This window comes from Amblyomma americanum, chromosome 4 (assembly GCF_052857255.1).
Source record: "Amblyomma americanum isolate KBUSLIRL-KWMA chromosome 4, ASM5285725v1, whole genome shotgun sequence".
NCBI classification, from domain to species: Eukaryota; Metazoa; Arthropoda; class Arachnida; order Ixodida; family Ixodidae; genus Amblyomma; species Amblyomma americanum.
The window spans coordinates 86,668,571-86,690,440 of NC_135500.1; positions in this window are offsets into that span (position 1 = coordinate 86,668,571).

Genomic DNA, 21,870 nt, shown 5'->3' on the forward strand with positions numbered 1-21,870 from the left:
GATTTCGCTGTATGAATGGAATGGAATCGAAAACTGTTTTGATGTCTCTGCGAGCAATATCACGAGTCGTAGTTAAGAGAGAAGAGGGAACTGAGTGGGCTGATGGCGTCGGAATCACGCAACCAACACTCCCGTATTGAATGAAGTATATAACAGTTTCTGGCGCGTCCACGGATGTGGGCAGAATGAAGAAACTAATGTGTCATTAGCTGAATGAGTGTTTTTGCTATAACAGCTGATTGCAGTTAAAGTAAAAAAAAATAATTTTTAATTGCCATGGAACAGAATGCTTCTACCAGTTTTAATTGGGTAGTGTTTTTTCTTGCTAAGTGACGATTTTTCTCTTTTTTGTAGAAACGACGCAAAATGAATACAATGAATATTTTACTCATCGCATTCGGCCTTTTCGCAATGAGTGAGTATCTTCTATTACGGCCAACCTAATATTATAAAGAGAACTCGCTGGAGAGTTTGTACGCACTGAAAACTAGAGCCGCTGCCGCCGCGATCAGGCCATTTTGTCATCTTTCTCAAGGCACGGCCTTTTTCAACACGGGAAGACATGCTTAAGCTAGAAGAGGTCCTAGTAGTTCACTGCTACATTAAGTGCAAACTATTCTTTAGATCTACCACACAACAAGACATCTTTAGATCTACCACCCAACAGCTCCAAGAGTTAACTAAGGTGCTTAGGAATCTTCGGCGCGTTTATTTAATTCAAAGAGGCACAACTCGTCGCTCACAACGAACGACTACTCTCAACTTTTACTCACGCACCCTACTCACCTGAATTGTGTTCTCGGAAAGCACGAGAAAGATCAAGATGATCGCTGAAGTCTCTTCTCATATCAGGAGCGCCCAAACGATCTCACCTATCACTCGCCATACTATACATTCTAACATCCATGAAGTCAGGCGTGCAGCCCAAATTAAAGCGATCAGAAAACGCAGCTCTGACGACCGACAACTACGGGGACGTAGGCCAGCTATTCCATACCATGAAACAGCTCACCAGCCCCCCGTTGAAGAACTTCATCGTTGCAGAAGCCGAGGTAACAGCAATTTTTCTCTCTAAATGTGCGAGAATATGGCTTTTTGGTTCTTATTCACGGTAAAATGCGCTAAACTTTGTACAGGCAGAACGGTAACGTAGATGCAACACCGAGCGTGAACTGCCAACTGATTTTGAATAGGGCAATAAAAATCAGTTTTTAGTTCGTGATCAGTACTGTGCTCTGGTTTCGTTTCTGCCTGCAAAACGTTGAGCGGGTGTCACAATTAATGTTCTCGTCATAACCAAGAACACTAGCTATACTCAGTCAAAGATAACGTCATTGGGAACACCATATAAGCATATGGGCCGCGAGAAACACCATCCTAAATGGAAACCAAGTAGCCGATGCGGTGCCTCAGGGACCTACCAAGCGAGCAACTCACGGTGAACGGGACTCCTCTTCAGTCTTACAGACTTATGGTGAAATCCAGATGCATGCCAATAGATACTGCTAAAAAAGCGAGAACTGGGCCTAGCGTGTGGTTCATAGTGGTTCAACGCATACATTTTCACATAACGGGATGGCTCGTGGATAGGAGTACACACCAGGGGCACAGGCTAATGCACGAGAGCTGATGCCAAGGTGAGGTAAACTGCAGGAAGACTACTATCATGGGGACACTAATTTGTGGTGGTGACCTGCAGCGTCAAAAATTATAAAAACAGCGTTTCAGCCACTAATGTTCCAGGAACAACCTGCGCGTGCTTTTGCTCTTTAACGAGGCTTTCTTCAATTCACACCGTTGGCACTTGTGCCGGTCTTTATGGTTTATGGGGGTGTAACGTCCCGAAGCAACTCAGGCTATGAGGGACGCCATAGTGAAGGGCTCCGGAAATTTCGACCACCTGGGGTTCTTTAACGTGCACTGATATCGCACAGTACACGGGCCTGTAGAATTTCGCCACCATCGGAATTCAACCGCAGCGGCCGGGATCGAACCCACGTCTTTCGGGCCAGCAGCCGTGAGCCATAACCACACAGCCACAGCGGCGGCTGTGACGGTCTTTATATATCCAATATTATCGTTTAACTAAATAAGGTCAACTACTGCGCTAGAGAAGCACCGAAAGCAATGTGCAGTTTAGAATGTTGTTGCAGGACCTAGGCCACGCAGTTTATTCGTTAGAGGCGAATAAAACAAGCGCCTGCACGTTTTGCCGCAAGTGGAGCAAGAAAAAACCGCGCGTCATCGAAATGGTTACGGAGGCAACCAATATCACGCCTTTTTAGAAGCGCCCGTGTGCCATTTAGAAAGGGTAAATCACGTAAACAACGAAGGCAATTATACCTTTGCTTTTTATAGCATCATTTCAATATATTGTTACGTAGTGGTGACTGCAGCCCGGAGACCAGAAAGGCTGCGAAAATGGTGTCTAAACAAAACTCTTTATTTAGGCGGACATGTGCCCACAATGGACTGAATCACTCGGCGGCGGCGTAGCAACAAGCGTGCTCGGCAGTCGTCGAACAGAATGCCCGCCGCTCTCGGTCGGGCTCAATTAAAGATGGCAGCAAACTTTCGAAATAAAGCGGGCAAAGTTACAACATTCTGGAACAGCATAGATTCAGCTCTGCCTGGATGCGATCAAGCGAGATAAATCTGGGCGCGTCTTGCATCGCAAACAAAGCAATAAAGCGGTTTGGCGGCGCCTTTAAAGAACGAACAAACACTGCAAAGATTCGGGGAAATTACACTCCTCTCAAAAAGCATCGACCGGATTCATTAAAGCAAATAATGCGACTAGCACAAAATAAAACAAATCATATGCAAATAAACACAGAATGTGGAAATGCAGAGTCCTTTAGCGCGCATAAAAGGGCTTTAGACGGACGACATGGACAACCTCTGGTCGTACGCGGCGTCGCAGGGATGCAGTCATTGAGTAAGGGATGACGTCATAATCCAGTTCATCCAGCCGACGAAGAACCTTGTACGGGCCTAAATAGCGGCGCAAAAGCTTTTCACTCAATCCACGGCGCCGAATGGACGTCGAACCCAGACTTGTTCTCCTGGCTTGTATTCCGCGTTGCGTCTTCGTAGGTTGTAGCGTCTGGCGTCGGTCCGCTGCTGATCTTTGATCCGTAGTCAGCCAAGTCTTCGAGCTTCTGCGCGTTAAAGGTAGGCGGCGACGTCGACGTTCTCTTCTTCTGTAAAGTTTGGCAGCGTGGCGTCTAACGTGGTCGTGGCCTCCGTGCCATGGACGTGCCTAAAATTCGTCATCTGGGTGGTCTCCTGCGCTGCGGTGTTGTAGGCGAAGACGACGTAAGGCAGGATGTCCTCTCAGGTCTTGTGTTCGGCATAGACAAACAAGGCAAGCACATCGGCGATGGTTTTGTTCAGCCACTCGGTTAGTGCGTTGGTCTGCGGATGGTATGCAGTTTTTCTCCGGTGGCTTGTTTGGCTGCGACGCAGGATAGCTTTCGCTAGTTCCGCCGTGAATGCTGTTCCTCTGTCCATGATGACCACATCGGGGGCGCCGCGTCGAAGAAGAATGCACACAACGAAAAATTTGGCGACTTTTGCTGCTGTTTCATTCGGTAGAGTTTTTGCCTCGGCGTATCGGTCGCTATGATGATCCACTTATTTTCAGACGTTGACTTTGGGAAAGGGCCAAGGAAGTCCATGCCGATCTGCTGAAGGGGCTTTGAGAGGGTTCAATTGGGTTCAGATATCCTGCTGGTCGGGTGGGAGCGATCTTTCGTCGCTGACAATCTCGGCAGCATTTCACATAGTGTGAGACATCGGCAGACAGTCGGGGCCAGTAATACTTGTCTTGAATGCGGCGGAGGGTGCGAGTACACCCGAGATGTCCAGCTGTCGGCTCGTCGTGTGAAGCCTGTAGAATTTCATCGCGGAGACAAGTAGGTAGAATAAGGAGTTAGGTTGTTTTGTTCCTGCGAAGTTCGTCTTCATGAGGGCTTCTGTACACAGAAGAATGACAGCTATTCCTCGCTTGAAAGAGGAGGGGGGGGGGGTTGAAGAACCTTTGCCTTCCAAGTACTCGATGAGGTGTTTTAGGCCGGGGTTCATGGGTCTCATGACCTGGGGCTCGTGGGTCCTAAGAAGGCGTACTCATCGTCTTCCGGCGGTGGTGCATCTAAGGGGGCTCGTGAGGGGGCAATCGGCGTCAGAGTGCTTGCGTCCGGACTTGAATACAACGGCAACGTCCGACCCTTGGAGGCGCAGACTACCTTGAATGGTCGTCCGTGCAGGTAGGGGCGTAATTTTGACATAGCCCAGATTATCGAAAAGACACTCCTTCTCGGCCGTCGAGTAGTTAGCCTCGGCCTTGGAAAGGGAACGACTAGCGTATAGAATGACATTCTCGAGCCCGTCGCTTTTTTGAACGAGTACGGCGCTTAGGCCCGCGCTGCTTATGTTGGTGTGAACTTCAGTATTGGCGTATTCATTAAAATATGCGAGGATCGGTGGGGGCTATAAACGACGCTCAAGTTCTTCGAAGGCTTCTGCTTGCGGCTCTTCCCATTTAAATTGCACGTCTGCCTTTGTCAGTTGGGTCAGGGGCTCGGTGATGCGCGAAAAGTTTTTCACAAATCGTCAGCAATATGCGCACAGTCCGAGGAATCTGCCCACTCCTTTCTTACCGGCCGTTGGTCAAACTGTTCAATAGCAGCTGTTTTCTGCGGGTCTGGGCGTACATCCTTCTTGCTAACGATTTGGCCTAGAAACAGCAGCTTTTCATTGCAAAGTGGCACTTCTATGCTTTCAAGGTTAGACCAGAGTACTTGATGGCGTCTAGTACTGCTCGAAGTCTTTTGAGGTGTTCTTTAAAGTTCGAGGCGAAGAAAACAACGATATCTAAATATATCTCAGACAAATTTTCTACTTGAGGCCTGCCAGCAGTGTATCTATTACTCGCTGAAATCTCGCTGGTGCAGAACAGAACCAAATGGCATCACCTTGAACTGAAAGTGCCCATTCGGAGTGATGAATGCCGTCTTCTCGCGATCTCTTTAATCGACCTGAATTTGCGAGTAGCCGCTCTTGAGGTCCATCGATGAGAACTACTTGGTCGTTGCAGAGCCGATCGAGTGTGTCGTCGATGCGGGGGAGGGGGTAGACGTGCTTCTTTCTTAATTTTTAAAGGGGCGGTAATCAACGGAGAATCGAATTGCGCCGTCTTTCTTTCTCACTAGAACAACCGGTGCCGCCCATGGGCTGTTTGAAGGCAGGATGACGTCTTCGCGAAGCATTTCTTCGACTTGGTCCCGGATGGCTTGTCGTTTTTGCGGCGACACACGCTAGAGGCTTTGACGGAGAGGTCGGGCTAGCTGGCCGGTTATAAAGCCATGCTTGACAAACGTAGTTTGCAGGAGCTGTGGCGATGATGAAAAACGCTCGCTGTAACTTCGAAGCAAATTGGGGGTCTGGTCTTGTCTGTTCTGGGACAGGGCTGGGTTTATGTCGAAAGTGGGCCAGATCTTTTGGTGAGGCGAATCTTATGCGGATGGGTCGAGAGGGCGAAGGAGTCTCGTACGTCGGATATTTCGTCGAAGAAAGCAATCGTCGTTCCTCTGTTAATGTGCCGGTATTCTTCGCTCAAGTTAGTGAGCAGTACTTCGGCCTGGCCATTGCGGAAATGTGTGATGCCTCTTGCGATACTGATTCCTTTGTCTAGAAGAAACTGCATGTTCCCCTCGATGATGGCTTCATCGTTAATGGCTTTCATGGCGCCTACGGTCAAGATAACGCTTGAACGGAGTGGGACTCTCACTTCTTCCTCCAGGACCCTGAGGGCAACGTGATTTTCGAGAGTTCTCATCAAAGGGATGGCCTCATCTGTCGAAAGCGTAATCATTTTGGATCGCAGGTCGATGATCGCCCGATGCTCACTAAGAAAATCCATGCCCAAGGTCACTTCGCGGGAACATTGCCGTAGCACAACAACGGTCGCAGGATAGGTATGTAATTTGACAGTCACTCGCGCTATGCATTGTCCTGCTGGTGTAATGAAGTGGCCCCCTGCGGTGCGAATTTGTCGGCCGTCCCAAGCGGCCGTGACTTTCCTCAGCTGCGCAGCGAATGTTTCACTCATCACCGAGTAATCAGCTCCTGTGTCCACAAGAGCGGTAACTTTCCGGCCGTCGATACTCACTTCTAAGTTGGAGGTCCTGGCTCTTGCAATACACGTCGCCCTCGGCGTCGGGTCACGGCTTCGTCGCGTATGCGAATCCAGGGTGGGTCGTGTCGTCGAGGCTTTTCTTGGTGGCGGCGTCGTTTTGAAGGCAGTTCGCATCGTGGTCGAGGTTGTCATTTTGTGCGGGGTCGGTGCAGCGAGTGTAGCGTCTTCTTGCGGCGTAGCGGGTGCAGCGTCTTCATGGGGCGCGGTCGGTGGAGGATCTTCAGCGTTTTCCTAGCGAGCAACCTCACGTGCAGAGGTTGCTGTCTTTAGTTTCCCCTACGGGAGCTGAGCGACTTTACTCGTACCGCGGCTGCGTAGCTGCGGAGTGGCGACGAAAAGCTGGATGTTGGCGCCGATGGTGAGTGTGAAAGGCGGTTCGGAGTGTACTCGTCCATTTCCTGCGGCCGTTCGCCGAAGCGTGGTAGTGGGGAGTCAACGGCAAATCCTCGAAGACCGATACGTCAGTACGGGCAGTGACGAAGAATACAGCCGGCCTCCCCGCAATGGATGAACAACGGCCGGTTGTTGGAAGTCCTCGAGGCGTCGCATTTCCTGGGGCTTGAGCGTCGCTGATAGGATGGGCGGGCGGCGGCAGGGAACAAGTTGTTCATGTCGGAATGTACGTAGGGGTTGTCGTTGGGGCTGAGGAGTGCGTACTGCAGCGGCGTAGGTCATGGCCTGGGGTTCTGTGGCTGTCGGGGTGCCTTCTTGCATGTTTCACTTGTTCCGTACAACATCCAAGACAGTCGCTGCTTGCGGCTGTGAGGAGGATGGCAGTAATAGGCGTAGCTCCTCGCGCACGATTTCGCGGATCGCTTCCCGCAAGTTGTCTCCGGTGGTGATCGTCACGTCTGGACGAATTGCACAGATACAGGAAGGGTGGTTGTACCGCCGAGCCCGGACGTCGGGAATCTCCTCGATCGTGCAGGCTTCTTGCATGAATTCCTCGATTGTTTTTGGCGACTGGCAGACGAGGCTGCAAAATATATCTTCTTTTACATCGCGAATTAAAAACTGAACTTTCTTTTCCTCGGTCATCTCTGGGTCGGTGCGGCAAAAGATGCGCTTCATCTCTTCAACGTAACCGCGGAAATTCTCGTTCGGAAGCTGGACCTTGGATTCGAGGAGTCGTTCAGCTCTTTCCTCACGACAATGGTGAATACGTTCTAACGTTTCTTCTTGAATAGTTCTCATGTCGTTAGGGATGACTCATGGTTTTCGTACCACGTACGTGCTGAGCTCTTCAGTGAGAAAAATACATGTCTAATTTTTTCCGCATCACCGCACTTGTTGAATGTTGCCACGCACTCAGTTTGGTCCAACCATTCTTCGAGGTCTTCACATAGGGATCTACTGAAAGTCGGTGGCACCCGCGGCGGTTGCAGTATGATCGGTGTCTACATCAATGCATCTTTGGTGAGGCTGTGGTGCTCGTAGCAGCGTCTTTTCGTTGTAGGTTGCGGTCCGGTAGTGTCCGAACTTAGACTTTTCTCCCTGAAGACGTCTTCTGGCTCGGTGAGCTACTGGCTTGTCCTCATGTGCAAAGCGCTGAGGGCTGGCGTCACAACTTGAAGGTGGTGTCCGGAACATAAAAGGCTACCCCACACCTCCAGCAGATGTCACGTGGTGGTGACTGCAATCCGGAGAGCAGATAGGGGTCGAAAATGGTGTCTAAACAAAACTCTTTATTTGGGCTGACTTGCGCCCACAATAGACTGAATCAGTGAGCTTCGGCGTAGCAACAAGCGTGCTCGGCTGTCGTCGAACAGAATGCCCACCCCCGTGATCTTACCAGTGCAGAGGAGGTTGCGCTTCGGAGGATACGGGTCGGGGTTGCCCTAACTCCAGCTGTGACACGCAAGTGGCCGCCATTCCATGATATATATCCCCGCCCTGGGTGTCCAGTCTGCAAGAACCGAGACTGTGAGGCGGATATCCACCAACTATTGTGGGACTGCCCGGCGCTGAAGCCGACGAGAATTCGCCACCTGGAGGCAGTGGGACTCCCACCGGACAATCCGGATTGCTATATTACCTGGACACTGCCGAACTGGACACAGGGTCTATATCATCGTTCACTTCTTGATTTCATCAAATCAGCCTACCTTTTTTCATTTATTTAAGCATCTTACTCATCTCTCACTTCATAGTTTTTATGCCCTGAGGCAATAAACATAGCTTAAAGAAAAATAATGCCCACCCCTCTCTGCCGTTCTCAATTTAATGCTGATAGAGAACTTTCGAGATAAAGCGATCAAAGTTAGTAGAGAGAGAGAGAGAAAATAACATTTATTAGCACCCGTCAAAAGGATGATGGGTATTAGAGGCGCCGCTCGGTCCCAGCCATGTCCTCCCCCTCAGCCGTCGACCGGGATGCGATGAAGCGAGAAAAATCTGGTCGCTTCTTGCATCGCAAACAGAGCGATAAAGCGGCATTGCGGCAGCTTTGAAGAATTAAGAAACACTGCAAAGATTCGCGGCGGATTAGAAAAACACCTGCACGTTTTGCCGGCAGTGGAACAAGAAAACAACCGCGTGTCATCGAAATTGTCCCGAAAGCCACCAATATGGCACCTTTTTAGAAGCCCCCGTGCGCCGTTTAGAAAGGGTAAATCCCGCAAACAACGAAGGCAATTAGTACCTTTGCTTTTTACAGCGTCACTTCAACATATTTTAATGCTTTAGCCCACACGGTTAGTTCCAGCACGGCACTGTGGATGAAACAAGCATCATCTCTGTGGTATTGTTTTATATCCTCTGTCACATATCTTCTTTGTCCCCAGGACTTGCGGGAGCGGAGAACAAAACTATATGCCGTACTCAGCGGCCAGCTAGCAAGTGCCCTCAACCAGAATCTTATAAGATTCAGGAAGAGGTAAGTGGATACACAACATTCATCTGAATAGATAGCCCTATCAGTACGCATGTATTTGAAAATTAGTCCGTCAGACATTTATAGACTCCTGGTAACTAAATATTACTGAGACTGATAGGCAGCCTTATGATGCAAGAATGCAGCATGTGGAAAAGTAAGAATGAGTTTATTTCAGGATTCATAAAGGCCGTTTTACAGCACGCGGAGATTGCTTTTCTGAAATGCTTTTCCTCGCCTTTTCATCGTTGCTCGCAAGATTTTGTACCAGTACATGCATATCTGCAAAGGAAATTGACATCAGATTCATTTTGTCTACTACCTCGTGAAAGAGCGCTGCTGATTTTCCGTCCAGGTGAAACTGAGTACATAAAGAAGTAAGATCCTGGTGATGCGATGGAGGACTTAGATTCTCAGTAGTTATTAGTTCCTCAGAAAGTCAAGAGTATATAGATTAATTCCTCTTGATCCAAGACCTGTCTGCAGAGCTGTATGGTCGCTACTGCTGTAAAGAGAACAGACGCCGCTGAAATAATTCGCTCTTGTGTTAGTCGTGCAATATGCCTTCGCAATACAAATTACATTTTCCACCGCAATTCTCTCTATTAGACCTCTGTTGACTAAGTTAGAGCCGGCAAGCGTTTCCAGCTCCTAGTTTGACTGAATCGTGACACCTTTGGGGCGCAGAATATGGCTGCGAGTGTTGAACGCATATAATTGAGAACAGTGGGCCATCTCTAGAGTCGGCCATTCTGATTCAAGGTTGCAGTGGCAACACATCCGTCTCCGCGATGAACGTCATAAAGTTTACTCTGTGGTTGGATTTGTATTTACTGTTTGTTTCCTTTGACAATTAGAACCCTACTTGAGTGCTGTGTTCGCTTGATTTCTCATGCGGCAGAACGCAATAATGCTGCTTATTGTAGAATTGTTTCACATATTTGTAAGGGTAAGATTCCTGGCTAGAAAAGATGTGGAAATGCTGCAAATTATTACATAAATTTATGGATTGAAACACTACAGACACATACAACGAATACTAAAAGAAATGCGAGTGAAAGAGAAAGTTTTATGCGCATTGTGGTCAATGATACGCCGTGGTCGATTATGGGCACTTTGATTTCGTCAGTCGTTTTTTTTTTGTAGGCGCCTGATCAGGAGTTATTTTTCTTTCCACTTGTAATTATTTAATGCCCAAAACTTTACCTCACATGCGCGTATGCAATTATTTTTTTTTGTTTCAGTATGCCAGCGAGCCGGTGAGTCCTTACTTTGAATACTTCAACAATCTAAAGTGTGTTGTGTTTATGAAATTGTTGAACAATATAACATAATTTTTAAAGTTCAACTGATTGTATTACAGCCTGGCAAAACAAGCGGTGTTTTCGTGAAAGGAATTGTGTGTTTGTGAGTTAACTTTTCGGGGCGTATCTTCAGGGGTCTAGGGCAAGAAATAACTAAAAAATGTTATTGTTATTGTTTACACAACTTCAGCTCTAAAAATAGTGTGCAGCTTTTTTAAAGGGCATCTGTTTTGATGTTGTTTACTCGTAGGCGATAAGTTACTTGCTAAAAGAAATGAAATTTCTGTAATTTTATTTCCTCAAAGGTAAATGCTAGGACAAAAAATGACAACATGCGTAGGGTAACGTAGCTTCACGAATGGTTAGGCAGCAAAAGTCTAAAAAGCTTAACTGAACGCATTCGCTATAGAAGGGGCACCAGAAAAAGTGTGTTATTATAGGAATCTCTCTTAACATATATTGTATTACGCCCGGGACAGGAGATCCTAATATATAAACTGCTGGGCATCTCCCAATAGATTGTACGTTTTCCGTACGAGTCGCAACACTAGGAGAAAAATAATAAGCACCATCGATAATCATTGGGTGAAAACAATAACTACCCGGTATTAATAGGGGGCAGTCGATGAAACAACGGCAGAACTTTTCAAATCGTGAATTATTTTTAAATATTTGGGGGTGTCAGCAAAAAATCATGCCCAAACATATGCTGCCATTCTGGTATTACGCCGCTAAGTATAAGAAGAGGAGCTGAAGGGGAGCAAAGAACAAAATATTAGTATTATAATTTTAAAAGCTTCACTTTGCCCTACCCGATGCATCACTATGAGACAGTGTAGATAAAATATGAGAAACCCTTCAAAAACAATTATTCTACTGACGCTTGCATAAATTCACAAAACGTCGGCTCAAATATGCTCTCTGACAGCCTAAGCGCATAAGAAACTCCATGCAGACAGAACCTAGCACTGTTTTGTTTCATAACTTGTTAAAAACAAAAGAATTCCAATGCTCAGCTACGCATGTGGCTTGGCACAGCGCCATTTTTACTCCTCAGCCTTCACACCAAAATATTTGCTGATGCCACACTATTGTTGCTCTTTCAATCAGCCCTGTTTCAAATCACGCGCAATTTGGTTCCTTACGCTCCGCAAAAAAAGGTTCTTTCATTGTAAGTGTATCCCAGACTGATCAGAGCTGGCTGTATTGTAAGTGTATCTTTCACAATTAACTGTCGTTTGCCGCCAGAAAGATTGCCCTTTTCAGGTTTGGAAGACTCTTCATGAGGTTCCTGCGTTTAGCATTCTGGCATTTTTATTACTATTGCATTATGAGCGTATTTGCAATATCAAAAATTCTTGATGGCGCCGTTGCTGCTTCCTGCTCCCGAGAGCATTCTTTTCGGACTTTGCACTTGTCGGCTATCATTGCTTCTGTTTTGCATATTGACGATAGCGCAGAAAGAAATCAACGACAGTTAACACCTTCGAGTTAGGAATGGAACAATTTTTCTTAGTTTGCTCCCCGCAGAAACAAACAAGACCAGAATTAGCCGAAAGTGTCGCCTACTGACTAAGAACTACGAAAAGCGCAACTTAGTGCATGAAAAGATACACAAACTAGAAATGAGATAGCTAACATGCGCTAAACTGAGGAGGGAACAAGTCCATTTAAAAAAAAAGCATTAATGTGTGTTAATCAGAACCTCCTCCGGTAAACCCTGAAGGCAGCGGGTGTACCTGGCCCCTTTACCATGAGTCAAAAAGCAATGTTTACAACTGAGCATGGGACAAAAGACGGATTAAAATGCTAAGAAGTCAGGCCAAAATTTCAATTCTAAGTAAACTTCATATTGTTACGGTACACAGTCACGAAGTGAAGAGGACGTTGGTCTGCCACCGTTCCTCAAGCGATGTGCGCAGCTTTCTCCGGCCCTGTTTGTATTTTCGCCGGTTTACCCCAAACTTCGCCAACAGGGCCCGTTCCCTTACCACCCTACAGAATAAAGATGTGCCTTTATCCTGGGGCCTCGACTAAGCTCAAAGCTCGCGCCTTGAATGCGCTTGATGTCGGCCTCACTGCTCGACCTGTGCTGGCCCATTTCCACCCTTCTGCGCCTACGGAACATCGCACCGACGCCTGCGGCCATGGTATTGGCGCGAAACTCGCGCAGCGCCAGCACGACCACTATCGTGTCAATGCCTACGCCGCCGCCTGCTATCTCCCTCTGAATGCAACGATTACATTGCTGAGCGCGAGTGCCTTGCACTTGTTTGGGCTTTAACAAAATTCCGCCCTTTGTCTAGGAGGCCCTTCTGCGTATTTAAAGACCACCGTGCCTTGTGTTGGCTCTCCTCTCTTAAAGACCCCACTGGCCGACTATGTCGCTGCGCCTTGCGCTTGCAGGAATACATGTTCACTGTTGTCTACAGGTCCGGCCATTAGCACCAAGACGCTGACTGTCCCGCCAGCATGTCGATCCTCCTGATTCCCACAACCATGATACCGACGATTGGGTTTTGTCCATCCCGGACTTCCTGCACATCGGCGACGAGCAGCACCGTGATCCATCTCTGCGCCCTATAATCGACCGCTCCGCAGCGCCCCTTCCGATCATGCTCTGAGCCTGTTCCTGCAGCATCACGATGCTAGATCTGCACGGTCGCAATATGCACCCTGATGGCACCGACTTCTTGCTCGTCGTCCCGACGCATCTCCGCTCCACAGTGTTTGCCTAGCATCATGACGCGCCTACGATAGGGCGCCTTGGCGTGTCCCGCACGTACGACAGCGTGCGCCAGCGGTTCTTATGGCCTGGCTTTTACCGCTCTGTCAGCGGTTACGTTGCTGCCTGCGATTAATGTCAGCGCCGGAAAACGCCCTCGTTTCCTCCTGGTGGCCAGCTTAGCCGATCGACATTCCGATTGACCCATTTTTTTCCGTGTTGGTCTATCTGCTTGGGCCTTTTCTCACATCAACTTCCGAGAACAAGTGGATTGCCGTTGCCACCGATTACACTACCCGGTACGCTGTCACGCGCGCTATCCCAACGAGCTGTGCCTCTGATGTCGCCGCCTCCATGACGTCGTCCTGCTTCATGACGCACCTCATGAACTGCTTACAGATCGAGGCCCCTGCTTTCTTTCTAAAGTGCTCCACGACCTTTGGCGCTCCTACTCCACTCGTCAGAAATTCACGACGGCCTGCCATCTCCCCCCAAAAACGGTCCTACTGAGCACTTTAGCGGCACCCTGACAGACATGCTGTATATGTATGTCTCCCACCACCATCGTGACTGGGACGTCAGTTTATCTTTCGTGACGTTCGCTTGCAATTCCTCTCTCCATGATACCACTGGATACTTCCCCTTCTACGCGCTCATTGGCCGTCACCCGATGCTTCCCTGTGACAGCTTACTGTCTCATGGCCCTTCTACCAGCACTTGCGCTTTTGACGCGATTGCCCGGGCTGGCACCGCCCGCCAAATCGCTCGGGGTCGTCTCCATTCTTCTCAGTCCGCTCAAAAACGTCGTTACTACCATTATCACGGCGACGTACACTGCCCTCTCGGCTGCCGGGTACTCCTCTGGCTCCCTGCACGCCGTGTGGCCTGTGTGAGAATCTCCTGCATCGTTACGTCGGTCGAGTATGAACAGCGCGAACAAGATGGGACGTAAGGCACAAAAATGGTCGCACAATGCGCATTTGTGTGCCTTAAATCCCGTCTTGTTTGCGCAGTTTATTATCTTTCATTTCATTATGAACGAACCAATTAGAAGTTCAACATATTCAGAATGGCCGATTAGGCCAATCTAGTAGCATAAGATGAAGCTTCAAAGCGTCTTACTCTGTTTACAATGGCGCACTTGAAGGATGGGCCACACAGCTATGCAATTTGAGAAATAATATTTCATGTGTTCAATATTTACCACGTTTACGCGCCCCAGGTAAAATAGGAACTTGGGTGGATTCGTCTGGAGGAAGGAAGTGAGCCTGTCATGCTGCTCATTATCAAGAGAAGCTGCTGGTTCCATGCACGCACAGTTGTTTTCGAAGCGTCGTCTGAAAGCAATACTGTCACAGAAGTCGCCAACTTATCCGCTTCCTCCAGTCATTCTTGCCTGGTAGTAGGAATGCTACTTGTAATGTACCAATGATGAAAATCCACAAAATTAAAAAAGGACATCCTATGCTGTTTGGTTTCGGTCACTCTTGGCTTCTGTGTTGTATATCATAAGGAGTGCCTCTTTGCATTCCCTTGCCTGCTGAAAAGTTTGATGTCATAGGTAGCATTAGAGAGTTCTCGCACGCCTTCCGCCCTCCCCGTTCGACCATGTTTCTACGTGGCACTTGTAATACATTCTGTAATATGTCCACCGTTGTGAACGAGGATGGCAGTGGTGAACTTTCTCAAGGCTCAGTTGCACTTTAAATAAATACTGGGCAAGAATACTGGGCAGCCATTACCGTAACTCCATTGGTAGAGCACCGGACACGAAGCATGAAAATCGTGGGTTCGAATCCCACCGGCGGCATTTGGTTGCTTTTTTCTTCTGATTTTATTATTCTCCCGTTGGTGAACATCTAGTAATTAAAAAATAAGACATCTCCTATGCTCCTTGGTGTCGGTGATTGTTGGCTTCCGTCATGGGCGGCTCATTATGATTTTCTTTAGCTGCTCGAACCTCAGTTCTTTTAAATAACCTTCTGTCACCCTGTTACACTTCGCACTTACCTACAATTAAAATAACGAAAAAAGAACCTTCACTTCTGATCGACAGTGAAATAAGTGTTGCTCAGAACGCGGGATGCTTGCTCGGAATAGGGTTTATGCAGGATAAGTCTCGATCGTCATATTTCGAAAGACGGTGTCTGAATATTGCTGTCGTACGTAGAATTGTTGGTAGCAAGGCAGGTTTCTAAGCTCCGACAAAAATCGAGTGCAGTTGACCCTTGCTGTAACAAAAGTTTTTATAACAAAATTCTGCTTCAACGAAGGAACTTGCATTTTCGTTAGAAAAAAACGCGACAGGTGACATGCACGTGCACACCTGTCTCCGTGCTTGCGCACTCGAGCATAGTAGAAACGTCCTTAACCTGCTCTCCCTCTTAAATGTTTGTCGCCGGGCCTCATAGCTAGGCCAAAGGAAACATTTTCTCAACGACAGTGGTGTAGCGGCAGCGGCGACGACCAAGCGAGCGTGCTTGCGGAGACGAAGTCACATCACGGATTCACGAGGGAGGTGTGCTTTCGTTAGGTGTCTGCACACTCCGGTTTAGTAAAAATACTCTCATAAACTGTCCCCGTAATCTGCTTGTTAGTCAGCAAAACTATAATATACAAGTGATATTACGCGCTGCGAGTGTTTCTGCACGTATATACAGCTGGAGAGCAGCGGCACGGTGGATCGAGCGCCGGTACCCGTGGCATGACACGCATCGCTCCCTCCAGTGTGTCCGCCCGCGTAGCCTACTCTAAATGTTCTTAGCCCTCCGTAACAGACAAGCAGATTGTTCTCATTATTTAAATGTTGCAAATCTGTCTTTCTCTATAGGGCAGTGATGACCAAGTCGGCGTGCTTGATGAGGCGAACACAGATCTCGGAGGAAGCTATGTAATGAACCGGAAATGACCATTGCGGGTCTGATTGGCTGATCGCGGACAGACCTCAGGGCGACGAGAGAATTATTTTTTGGTGCCAATCTGAGTGACGAGGCAAGCGACACGGGAAAGCGCTCGTCGCTGGCCACCACCGCCTTCGCGTTGGCGTCAGCTTTCGTGTGCATGGAGCTCAGTATTTACTAAGATAAGCTGGATATGTTCGAAGCACAAGAGAAGAATAGACAAGGTGAGAAGGTTCTTGCTCTCATTTGATACGTTCTCAGTAGTACTTTCGAAATAAAACCGTGCGCGAAGCACTGAAGGCGTAGCTCAAAACTTCGTTAGGTACATTAGGAGGGTTTCAAATTGGCTAGTTGGTAGTTAGTTCAAATTGCGCACCAGTGTTTGTGTCGTTCCTGTGTCGTTTTAAGTCATTTCAAAAGCTATTATGTATGATACTTGCGGACCAATGTTTATGTCGTTCCTTCTTTCAAATGATTTCAAAAGCACAATTATGTATGACCATGTTCGTTCGGCACGGCCGGCGTGATAAACTGAAGACAGCATCGTCTAACTTCCTCCACAGCATGTTTTCTACATAGCGCAGACCTCAGGCTTGCGATACATGGCCGCTTTGTTGTCCTGAAATTTTCGCTGAATATAATCTGAAACAAAGAATGCTACGACACCCGCCCCCACTGGCACCTCTTTATAGTTGAAGATTTCGACTCGTTTAAAAGGAATCTGGATCTTCCCATATCTTTAAAAATGCCGACACACAACAATGGAAACGTATACATGACCATGGACATGGATACGATGAACATGGTGACAATAGTCTGCGATCTTGCATTGCAGTCTGCCTCAGAGCGAAGAACCGTCGGTTAACAAAATATCGCCCCATATACCACCTGCTTTAAACCCTGCCACTATAGGAGGCTGGTCAATTTGCCATGCGAGTTCTGGGCCCACACGAAGAAATATGTGAGTGTGGTTAAAAACACAAGTGAACGACCTGTGAACGACAGTGAACGACAAGTGAACAATAAGTGAACGTAACAAACCAACTAGCCCATTCAGCTGCTTTACTGGTACATAGCTTCAAAGGTTGTAGCATTTCTCTTGAAGCTACCACGCATCACTCACGGAGCATTAACTCACCGCACATTACAATATACAATTTCTGAATAATTTGTTTCAAATTTTCAACGGCGAAGATTGTTTAATTATCCAGGACCAATTTTTCTTCGCTTTTTTGTTTTTCAGATAACAATGACAGAGGGTCGCGTTAGAAACTGCACTTGCGAATTAGATAATGGAGAAGAAGATATATATGAAGATGGCACCCCATGCTTTGTAAGTATCGTCATGCACTCTAAGTAATTTTGCCCCTTTGGTATTTTCTCTAGTACGTATATTTCTTTTGGACCGCGGAGTATTATACTCCCTTCATCGGCGTAATTGCTTTTGCACACTTGGGTTCTGTTTTACAACTACGAGGCCAATGACGTTTATTTCCCTGTCTGTGCAGCCGCTTTAAAAGAGCCATAAAAGATAAAATGTGGGTACAATTGCATAACAAGCAAGAAGATTAGTTCCTCACTAACAACGGCACACAAAACGGTGCAAGAATAAAACACTGTATCCCACACGTGTCACTAGAAAAAAGGCCGCCACCGCGTGGAAGACGTTGAAGTAACGAGCGTTAGCTGTTTGGTTTACTAGCTGAAGAAAGCGAATAAGAACGCGCCGCTCGTCTCGAGAGACAAAACGTAATACCCTTTGAAACGGGGTGAATTGCCACCATGCTCGGTTACGCGTGCACTCACGCCGCCTAGCGGAACAATCAGCGCCATCTATCACAGAAATTACGATGTATGTTTACCCATTGTCGATTTGCACCCTCTCTAGATACGTCCAAAAGAAAATTTGCTTTGGGGGCTCAAGGTGGGCCGAGAAGTCGGCTTGCGGTTTGATATGGTAACGCTTATATTAGTTATTCAATTTATACCTTGTTGACCTATTATTTAACTGTGGTTTTTATTTCTATACCACAACCCATGTGGTTTTCTTTGCTTACCAAATTCGGTATACAATGGCACCCAGATGGGTGCATGTTGCTGTCGGAATATATATATAGAGGAACGAAACTATAAATGTACACAGGCCTCGTAGCTGGTCAGTTTTCACACCCGTTTTAGGATATTTTTGGTTAGGGGGGCTGGGAAGGAATGAGAGGGAAAAACGAATTTTATTGGCCGCCACTTTGAATTCGTGAAACCGAAACTATGCCGCCATTTTGTCCCCTGTCGTCATGCTCACATAATTCCGCCTCTGTCTACCCATTCTGGGTTTTTTGCGCAAAAGACACGACACAAAAGAAACAAGGTAGACAGGACAAGCGCTTACTAACAACTCAGGTGTTTATTGATGGAACATTTGCTTAAATACAGCAGCTGCTCTCGACCCTGATCCTAAAGTCAGTATTGGCACGCGGCAGGTGGTTGTTTCTACATTGCTCCTGTAGATGGCGCTACAAATGCGATATGCGTAAAGCCCCTGATATGCGCCGTTTTGTAGTTGCAGCCACAGATGGCGCTTTGATCTCAGAGTGGTAGGAGACCTCATAAAATCTCGCAACTTGATTAGTAGTTGCTGCCACGGATGGCGCTGTGATCAAGCGTGGTAGCCGACCCTACAAAATCTTGAAACTTCATGAGTCTCTTAAAGAAGACCTCTGTTATCACTGCACGTCATTTTTCATGTAGTATTACTGTGTTGGGATGGATACTATATCAGTTTTGTTAGGTCAGTTACAACGCTGTCAAGGAAGAATATTTATTTACATCAGCTGCATTGTAGGGACACAAGAGTTGAGACATCTTCAGCTGTCACCGAGATATTTCTGTGTAATCAAAAGCATTTTAACACATCTGTCGTGGCATTCTACCACTTTTAAGAGAGAAGTGCCGAGGCTGGGCACTGATCCAGCAAAGAAATTCTGAACAATGTGCATCGCACTCACCTGGCCAAAGTGATTGCTTGTCAGGTATAGTGAAGAAAGTCGCAGGCTTGCTCAAGTTTAGTGTACAAAATGTAATGGCCAACATCTAGCACTATCAGGTGCGTTTATTGGTGTGGTACAAAGCACTAGCTCGATGTCACGCATGAAATCCATTTCAATTGCGTAGCGAGTTACCTCTCCGCTCGCACATTACCCGCATTTTGCGAAAAAACAGTGCAGAAAGACATCGGGGGCAGAAGGAACAGACAGCCCAAGCGCTGTCAGTTTAATTTATCCTCGTAGTAGCTGTGGTTGGCTCCAGATGTTGGGCGGTGCGCTGAGGGTCTATCCCCAAGCATTTCAGCACACTACACTTCAACATCTTTTTTTTTCACGATATGGTGGCTTCAGAAGCAAGGTAGCAGCGCTAATCTCACATTCTGTACACTTTCCTGTCTTGGCACCTGAAAAGTGAGGCAAAATACACAGAACTGTGGATTGGTGCGTGAGCAAGTTTTAAACGCCGGATAAATTTTGTGCCTTTCGCGAACATTCTTGTTTCCTTCCTCGCACCGGTCTTCTTTGCTTATAAACGGAGAACTGGTTCGGCACTGGGAACCGAACCGAAAGTGGAGCAATCAGGCAACGAACACGTCAAACAAAACTTCTTCGTCAGCTTCAAGGAGATGTCAAACTTTCTGGTCTTGTTTAAGTTTTGCCTAGTAAGCCTTTACTCCTGAAGTAAAAAAAGAACACTGGAGCCCACATCTCAGAGTTTATAATTGACTAGAATGTTTGACCTGCGAGGAATTCAGCAATAATATTTCAAACTGTTCCAAGTAGTATATTACAGCGTTTTCTCTTTCGCTGAACGTCAATTACTAATTTTGCTTCAAGAATTAAAAGCGGTTCCAGTTATTGCAGCTAAGAAATACTACAGGCACTGTCCCGGCAATACCATCACAGGTAATAAAATGTCACCATCTCTTGGATTTCTAATATTCACCTTCGCGTGAAGCAGCAGGCGCAAAATGGGACATAGGAGTGACTTAGCCGCAGAGGTAGTGTTGCGATGGTGCGGACGACGGAATATATTCGTTTTGGCAGAACGAAGTGGTTGTTGGGGAGTTCTCAAACCAAGAAACAACACTGAAAACTCCTAAATAAGTGAGGTGGACGCTCCCTTTTTTCCAGGCACACTATGGTCGAAGCTAAACAGCTTATTCTATCATTTTTCTCCAAATTCTTGGAGTTAAAGCTTTAACACGGAGCTAAAAAGGTCAAGTCACCTATTTCTTTTCCTCTCAGTATTGATTTTTCATCAGATTGCGGTAATAGCCTCCCCTTCTAAATATAAGATTCTGTTTCACCGTAGAGGATCGCCGCATATTGCAGAGAAGCTCACAGCATTCAGCCTAAAGATAAAGTACACTACTGTTAAGCAGAAACGTAGTTGCATCCAATACTGCGTACAACATAGAACTAATAGCATGAAACCCCAGTTTGTGATAAAAAGACCGCGCTGAGCAAGTTGGCAGTCCTCACCAAACGATACATCTCAACCAGACATCTAGCTCGTAACCATGGGCAAGATCCATATGATTCAGCCGCCGATATTGCGATACATTCACACTAGTCATTCCGAGATCCTCAGGTAATCGAAGCGCTCGTGCAGCCGAGTATTCTCGCAATCCCAGTTCCAGTGTAATGATCTGAATGCTTTAAGCTCCCATTCTTGGCAAATTGACGCGAGCAGCGGGCGGGAGCTGAGGCGAACCTGATGTCTAACATGGTGCTGAATATGAGGTGGAACATGATGCCGAACGTGAGGTGTAATGCGTAGAAAAACTTATCCAAAAACGTGCGAGCATTCCGGTCCAACTGACATCCAGCAGGAAAGTACGGTCAGCGTCTAGCGAGAGTTGAATCAGCGCTGGCGTAATTACAGAAGCTTTGTTTGAGGATGCTTTAAACTGCACCCTGTCATTGCCAAGTCAGTCGCACTGTGTCGTCAACTGCTAACCTCTCGATTTGCGCATTGGATGTCGAATTCTTCATTCTCTTTGCTTCTTTTCGGCTGCGACCATGAAACATAGGTTTTCTGGAAAGGAAAGGCGCAGTTTATAACTGTCTCAAGTCTCGGTGAAGGTTTCAGAAGTTGGAACGACGTGCCGAAGTAGATTACATAGCGCAATCACGGTTAGCTCTGCCGAGGCGAAAGTCCAGATTTTCTGTGCAGTGCGTTGTGATGCTATATGCTATGAAGGCTACGAAAAATCAGCGCAAACTCATTTAGGAAAAAAGATGGGGATCGTTTAAGCTTTGACTTTAAGAGTGTAACGGGACAGCGTATTGCAGCACTGCCAGGGAGTACACAGAACGCCGTCGCCCGCTCGGAGCCACGACTTGCCCGTTGGATAAATCACTCATGCACGCAGCAGTGCACAAAGACGTCCACGAAGTCATAGATGACAATGTATTAACTAGGTCCACTTTTTATTCAGTGCGAAGCGACGAGCCTTCCAGCGTGTTCTGCGCGTGCTCGCCTCGCGATCTGAAAGACCTGGTTGCAATTCCCTTTATCTGCACGAAGTTTTTATTTCGAGGTTCTCGCGTCACAAGGCCCACATCGATTTTTCTGCGAAACGAGCTCTAACGCTGCCGCGTGAAAATGGCTCAGGACTCGGGAAGAGTGGAGTGCAGGCAAAACACTCTAAGCGAAGCCGTGGAACAAATTACTCCCTTCCCACAATGCGTTTCAAGCGTACATTCTTCCTTGGCAGCAGGCTCGATGCTTAAATTTTTAAATGGTTTTTCTATGGATTTGTTACCTGGTGATGATGCATTGCTTGAAGCAATTTTAGAATGGAAGGTATACCAACGCGTAGA